General features: G+C 39.9%; 1 pseudogene; it reads right to left on the bottom strand.

Annotated features, from left to right (window-relative positions):
• Positions 1–2,084: 2,084 nt before the first annotated feature.
• LOC113626689 (malectin pseudogene) lies at positions 2,085–5,357 on the bottom strand (annotated as a pseudogene).
• Between the last annotated feature and the right edge of the window lie 2,615 nt (positions 5,358–7,972).

The raw sequence follows: 7,972 nt of genomic DNA, 5'->3' as shown, positions 1-7,972 counted from the left end.
TGGACCACTTTTTGCTGCTGTGATGTACTGTAGGTTCCACAGAGCTCTCCTGCCTTAATCTTCTATCCTTAGGCCTTGATACTACTTTCTATACTTCCCACTTATATATTTAGCCCTTTGACTTGGGCATTTGCTTTTCACAACACTGATTACATTTCCTACAGTTTTAACCCCTATGCCAGAAATCATGACATAAAGTTAACTGACACCAATTGTAGATTGGCCTAGGTTTTATCCCAAAGGAGGCAAATTTCAGCTAGTTGATAGTACTATCATGCAGATATATTTTGCTTGGCATAAACTGTATTTTATAAATTTGGTCCAACTTTTCAAAATTAGATTTCACTTGAAATTTTAGATATCCAGTTTATGTTGAAAAATTAGAATTTCTAGCAAATTTGGGTTCACATTTCCACGTGCCAAAACATGGCTAGAGGTAGGGGACAACAGCATTTTTTGAAATTTATCACACAAACTCTAATTCTGAGAGATCTGTCTAATCTCATAACACATGTTTAACATCTACACTTTGGTCTCAATTTGAGACCCCTGCACTACAATAATCACAAAGCTAAACTATCAGAAGCTATGGGGAGTTTTACAAAGGAGAGCAATACAATCTGAGTTGTGTTTTAAAAATACCTCCCCAGTTTCACAAGTCCTTTCTAACATCCATTCAGATGCTATCTCTCCATAAGTACCCTTCCAGAATTCCACTGTTTCCATTTTATATAGGCAGTGTCACAAAGTCATATATCAACAGTGTAAAGAGAATTGTTCTCTGATATTGCTATTTACCTTAAGGTTGGGAACTTAGGCAGCTTGTGTGTTTAACAATGAATCAAACTGCTGTCTAAGAAATACTATTTAATGATGATTAAAGCAATATAATTAAAATGAAAAGAAGGCTCTACCCATGCATATGGAACATGAATGCTCTCAATTAATCAACTCATTATTATTAAATATTTATTGAACACCTACAGTGCAGCAGGCATGAAATTCTGAGAGAACACACCAAAGGCATGGTCCTTTCCCTTTGGGAACTTGTGATCTTAAAGCAATTTAGACTTCAACTCGTGACAATATGCTCTGGCTGTGACTTCCTGTAGATAAAACAAAGGCTGAAATTCAAAGTAGCTCTGAGCTCTAATTTAATCTACTGCTCACTACACTACTCATATTTCTAATCCTCTTGCTTTACTCTCTGCTAGCTAAATAATGTGTTCCTCCTATCTCTTAAAACTCAGCAAAGTCCTTAACTCCTCTGTGAAGACTACCCTGACCCTTCTGGCAGGATTGATATCTTTTTTCAGACTTTCAACAGCACTATGTGTGCCTATTAAACTCTTCATAACTCTATCTTATAATTCATCTTATGCATATTTCCCTCCCACCTTCACTAAGACTTTGAAGTTTTGAGAACTTAAAACATATTTTTTCATCTTTGTAATGTCATCCTTGCAGACTGGATCTCATTCTTGAGAATCTGATAATAATCTGCTAATTTATTCAATAAATTGAAAACCTGTTGTGTGCTAGGCACTATTGTGTTCAGGTTATATACATGTGAACATAGCAGACCCTTTACCTACTAACACTTAAGATTTAGCAAAGAGGGAAAATGATAAGCAAGTATTGAAGGAGTATATGATGGCTCTTTTGCTAAAACAGAGGGCCTTCCTGACTTAAGTGTCCTGGGAAACTGTCCTGCCAAAGTGACATGAATATGGAAACAAGAGGGAGAAGGCAAGAGGGGAAGGAGTCAGAGGCTGTGGTCCAGGAACTGGACACTGTACTTTGAATGCCTGGAAGGAGGAGATAATTTTGGTTACTATTCACATTTCACAATATGAGATGCATTCCATTTTATAACCTTGATTAAACTTAAATATATATATATATATATATATATATATATATATATATATATATGTGTGTGTGTGTGTGTGTGTGTGTGTGTGTGTGTATTAACATTCCTTAGTTTATTTTGGTTAATGATTGTGAAAAATATAGAAATCCAAGCCAAATATATTGTTTCCTTTCCCATACTCATCCACCTTATTCTGGATAGTACTTTGCTCTCACAAATGGCAGAGTCAAAAGACAGCTGGAATGTAGATCCCTAAGGCCAATAAGATCAGAAAAATGAGAAAATGAAGCTGCTCTTGTCTGAGACATAGAGACTGGGGAGAGAGGATGGCAATTGAACCTGATTCTTTTTGGTTTGTGTTTTGAGATTAGACCTTTCATTATATTCTTCTTTTTCTTCTTTTTTCTCTTCTTTCATGGATGAGGCAGCAGTTTTGATATGTCACTCACCATCCCTGCCGTGATGTAGAGTGCATGGACTTTGCAATTGTTATGGTACCGCTTTGGCAAACCTGATGTAGTGTTTCCCAGTGAAGGTTGACTCCTGCGCCTGCCCTCAGCTACCCTTTTCTAATGCTCATAGAGATCATCTCATCAAGAGTTGTGCTGTGCCTAACACTGTTAAAGATATCTGAGTCCTTCACCAAAACATGGCAACTCAATTATACACCAAAAATGTGGGATTGTGCAAAGGAAATCAGCAAATCTCAACACCAGAGAGTAGTCCCCTTCATCCCTGATGAGTACTTCCGCTCAAGGATTCTTTGTTGTATCTCTCTATCTGTCTCAGGATCAGGAGTGCAGGACTGGAGCCTGGGATTGTAGGTCAGGCCATAGTCTGAGACTCTACCTTCCAATGAATTCTTGAGAAAAATAGATCTCATGTATGTCCACATGTGCTTTACCACATACATCAATACCCTAAGCAATGCTGTGTGGTATCCTGGATCCCAACATGACATGGAGCATGACCACCATGGGGGTCAGCCTCCGCCACCTAGGGCACCCTAGACAGATTCAGAAAAACAGGATCATAGGCCTCAGATGCTGCAGACATTGTACCTCTCGCTTTCCATCAAAATTCTGTTTTATATTTTGATTTACATAGTATCTGTGCTATTTTTTCTCCCCTTAACTATGTCTTGACTGTGTTGTAAATTCAGAGATTGTGTATCATAGTTTTTGATACTCTATTTTGCATTGAGCACAGAGCCTGGCACAGTTTAGATGTTTAGGAAAATTTGCTTTGTTATAATAAATTAATAGGTACAAATTATAACAGGAGACAGACTAAATCCAATCACAGATAAAGACTCTTGTTCAAGCTCCTTTAAAAAAAAAGGAATCACCTTTGATAATACATTTCATGAAATATCTGTACCTTATCAACACCATGTAGTCATTTGGGGTTGCACCATACATGTAGCAACACCAAGGCAAGTCCATTTATGAGGCAATCCCTGATTTAGTTTTTAAAAGAAGGCTTATGCCCGATATTATTCAGAAAAATGCCTCAGGTCCTCTGGCTCAGACTACAGAAGTACTTTTTTCTTGAGAGAAGCAGCTCTTATTTGGGTCTGTCTTCACAGTAGTGCTCTATCTATATAAACTTATTTAATCCTCACAATAACCCTTGAGGTATGTATTATTAATCTCCATTTTAGACATGAAGAAACTGAGGGACAGAGAAGTAATCTCTGTGTGCCTAAGGTCAGGGAGCTGGTGGGGAATAACGGTACTGGGATTTGAATCTGGACAGTCTAGTGCCAATCAACATGTTTTATAATCATACATATGTAAAGGTTTGCCCCACTCTTACTGCCCAGTCCTAGTATTGCCTTTTCCTCATATCCTCAAGATATTGTATTTCCAGCCCTGACTTTCATACCACACCCTTATAACACTTTATCATCATGTATCCACTACCACTGTTCTCACTACTCTGCTGCTATATCTTTCTTAAAGTCATCTGTGAGATTTTTTTATCCATTCTCATGATCCTTCTTGATGTATCTGTAACATTAGCCTCATTCTTCTTTTAGTTAATTTCCCTTCCACCTCATTATTATAGGCATCCCCATAGGATGCCTTCAAGAGAATTATCCTTAGAAGAGTATAATAAGAGCTGGCAAGTCAAGAAGACTATAGCCCAAAGCAGGTACTCAACGATAAGTTCCTGAACTACAGTTTAGTTGGATTTGGATGGGTCACGAGGAGAAAAAGGAGTCAAAGTTGACTTCCAGGTTTTGGACCTGGGTCACAGAAAAAGTGCTAGATAGGGAAAATAGTAAAGTCTAGAAAAAGAGCTGATTTGGGATATAAGATTAAAACTTTAACTTAAAAGCTTGAAGTACTGTAAGAGCACCCAGATGAAAATATCCATCAAGCAATTGAAAATACAAAGTGAAAATTTATGAGGGTAAGTGAAATGGAGATAAAGACTGTAGAATTATTTGTTTGGAGATGTTGGCTGAAGCCGTGAAAACAGGTGAGATTGTAAGAGAGGGCATGTTGAGAACAACCGAAAATTCATAATGGCCCATTACATGAAAAATAAAATACAAAACAGTCAACTTAAAACTTAAAGTCTTTCAGACATTCCAAGATGGTGGAGTAGGAGGACATGGAGTTCATCTCTCATGCACAAATGCATCAAGAATACATCTACAAATGGAACAATTCTCACAGAACACCTGATGAACACTAGCAGAGGACCTCAGACACCTAAAAGGACAGGAAAGATCCCCATGTAACTGAATAGGATGAAAGAAAGAAGGGAAAAGGAAGAGGAGAGGAAGCAGGATGAGACCTGCTCCCCTGGCAGGGAGCTGAAGGTGAGGAGAAGTTCTCACATCTGGGAAATCCCCCTTACTGGTGGGAAGATCAACTGGGACAGAAAGTGAACTTTAGGGGCTCAGAGGAGAACACAGCAACTGGTTGGTGACAGACAAGACAGACTGAGACCTATACAGATGGTCCATGCCTCGGTCCTGTGTACTCCAGCCTCAGATGGGTATCCACAAATGTGCACGGGGGCTGGGTGCTGGAACGTGGTGTTTGGAGAGCAGACTGGATGAAGGGATTGCTGTTGTCTGTGAGGAGATGTGAATGAGGAACTCCACAAAGGGAAATGCTCATGGAGGAAGCCCAGATTGCCACAGAAAGGAAACACCATTGTTGAGTGATACACTAAGGGCAAGGCTGCCATTGCAGCCTTTCTTCTCATGCTCTGGCTCCTGCCTCCACAGGCACTAGAGAGGGCTTCTACTGGAGCTGGGTCATGTGTCCTGCCATCACCTCCTCCCCCCTCCCCCCACCGTGCCTGAGTGACACACTTGCTCCGATTGCTCCCAGACAAGCTCACACATTCCAATCACTACCCCAGCATCCTCCTGTCTGGGTGGCCCACTTGCCCCAAGTGCTGTCTTGGCTCCTTCCTGCCTGATAGGCTCATTTGCTCTGGCAACCTCAAGAGCAGACTCCATGGCAGGAACACATGAAGAAGTGGGGCTGAAACCACAGCTGAGCCCCGGGGCTGTGAGACAGCAGAAGAAGGGCTGAACTCTCTCCCTACGGGTGCATAAACCATGGAATTACACTTCCCCTTACAGCTTCCTAAATTCAGCGCCTATGAAACATCCAAAAGGACAACAAGTGTTCCTGCAGTTGGAAAAGGTCTGGCTTTAGCAGCTGTGGGCTTTGTGGACATGTTCACATGAGGGTTGGGCCAGGCCAGAGTCTGAGATGCCTCCATAGCTCCCACAGTGTGTCCAGGTGCATGACTACTGCAGTCCTGGGACCTGACCTCAGTGAATCTGCACTGGTGGCACAGTGAAAACAATGTCTGAGAGTCACCAGGGTCAATTGCCATCATACCTACAGGTAAGATGAGACTAAAAGCGGTGCCAATAATATTGTACTTTGTAAGCCTGTACAACAGGAGAAAGGAGACAACATAGGAGGAATACTCAGTGGCTTTTCTCCAAGTGGGAGTGCTCCAATCCCACCTACTTCACACCACAGATCAGAAACACATGTAAAAACAGATCTGGGGGCCTCTACTCCAAATAATAAGGAGCAGACCCCGGCCATGACAGGGCAGTGACAACCACAGAGCAAAGCAGGGGCCCTGCTCAGTATCCAGGGCAGGCTCTGGACAACGCAACACCAGTCAAACCCCCTTTCAAGGAGATAATGCCACAAACCTCTGGGCCAACCTCACCCACGAGGGGGCAGACACCCAGAAGCAAAAGGAACTACGATCCTGCAGCCTGCAGAAAGGAGACCACAAACATAGTAAGTTAAACAAAGTGTTACAACAAAGAAGTAGTTGCAGATGAAGGAGCAAGATAAAAACCTACAAGGACAGCTAAAGGAAGAGGAGATAACCAATCTAGCTGAAAAATAATTCAGAGTAATGAGAGTAAAGATGATCCAAGATCTCAGAAAAAGAATGGAGGCATGGATCAAGAAGATACAAGAAATGTTTAACAAAGACCTAGAAGAACTAAAGAACAAACAAACAGAGATAAACAATAGAATAACTGAGATGAAAAATACACTGGAATGAATCAATAGTAGAAAAAATGAGGCAGAGGAATGGATAAGTGAGCTGGAAGACAGAATGGTAGAAATTACTGCAGCAGAACGGAATAGGGAAAACAGAATGAAAAGAAAAGAAGAGAGTCTCAGAGACATCTGGGGCAACATTAAATGTACCAACATTTGAATTATAGGGGTCCCAGAAGAAGAGGAAAAAGAGAAAGGGTCTGAGAAAATATTTGAAGAGATTATAGTCGAAAACTTCCTTCACAGGGGAAAATAGTCACCCAAGTCCAGGAAGTGCAGAGAGTCCCATACTGGATAAACCCAAGGAGGAACATGCCAAGACACATACAAATCAAACTAACAAAAATTAAATACGAAGAAAAAATATTAAAAGTAACGAGGGAAAAGCAACAAATAACATGCAAGGGAATCCCCATAAGGTTATCAGTGGATTTTACAGCAGAAACTCTGCAGGAGAGAAGGGAGTGGTGTGATATGTTTAAAGTGATGAAAGGGAAAAACCTACAAAGAAGAATACTCTACCAAGCAAGGCTCTCATTAAGATTTGACTTAGAAATCAAAAGCTTTACAGACAAGCAAAAGCTAGGATAATTCAGCACCACAAAACTGGCATTACAACAAATTATAAAGGAACTTTTCTAGGTAGAGGGGTAAAAAAAGAGGCCACAAAGAAAGCCAAGAGAATCACAAATGGGAAAGCTCACTGGTAAAGGCAAACATACAGTGAAATAAGGAAATCATCCATACACAAATATGATGTCAAAACCAGCAACCATGAGAAGAAGAGAGTATAAATGCAGGAAATGGGAATTGAATTTGAAATTAAGAGACCAGCAACTTAAAACAATTATGTATATATGTAGACTGCTTTATCAAAATCTTATGGGAAATGCCAACTAAAAAATTACAATAGATACAGACACAAAAAAGAAAAAGCAACATAAACACAGCACTAAAGATGATCATAAAACCACAAAAGAAGAGAACACAGGAGGAAGGGAAGAAAAATAATCTACAAAAACAGCCCCAAACAAATAAGAAAATGGCAAAAGGAACATACACATTGATAATTACCTTAAATGTAAATGGTTTAATGCTCCAGCCAAAAGACATAGACTGGCTGAATGGATACAAAAACAAGACCAATAAATATGCTGCCTACAAAAGAACAACTTCAGTCCTAGGGACACATACAGACTGAAAGTGAGGGACTGAAAAATGATATTCCATGTAAATGGAAATCAAAAGAAAGCTGGAGTAGCAATTATCATCTCAGACTTTAAAATAAAGACTATTACATGAGACAAAGAAAGACATTACATAATGATCAAGGGATCAATCCAAGAAGAAGATATAACAATTGTAAATATATATGCACCCAAAAGAGGAACACCTCAATGTATACAGCAAATGCTAACAGCCATAAATGGAGAAATTGACACAATAATAGTGGGGGACTTTAACAACCCATTTATACCAATGGACAGATCACCCAGACAGAAAATTAATAAGGAAACACAAGCCTTAAATG

The sequence above is a fragment of the Aethalodelphis obliquidens genome, unplaced genomic scaffold (assembly GCF_003676395.1).
Source record: "Aethalodelphis obliquidens isolate GAN/ISIS:26980383/991018 unplaced genomic scaffold, ASM367639v1 scaffold19, whole genome shotgun sequence".
Lineage (NCBI taxonomy): Eukaryota > Metazoa > Chordata > Mammalia > Artiodactyla > Delphinidae > Aethalodelphis > Aethalodelphis obliquidens.
This window is presented reverse-complemented; position numbering and strand designations above follow the sequence as displayed.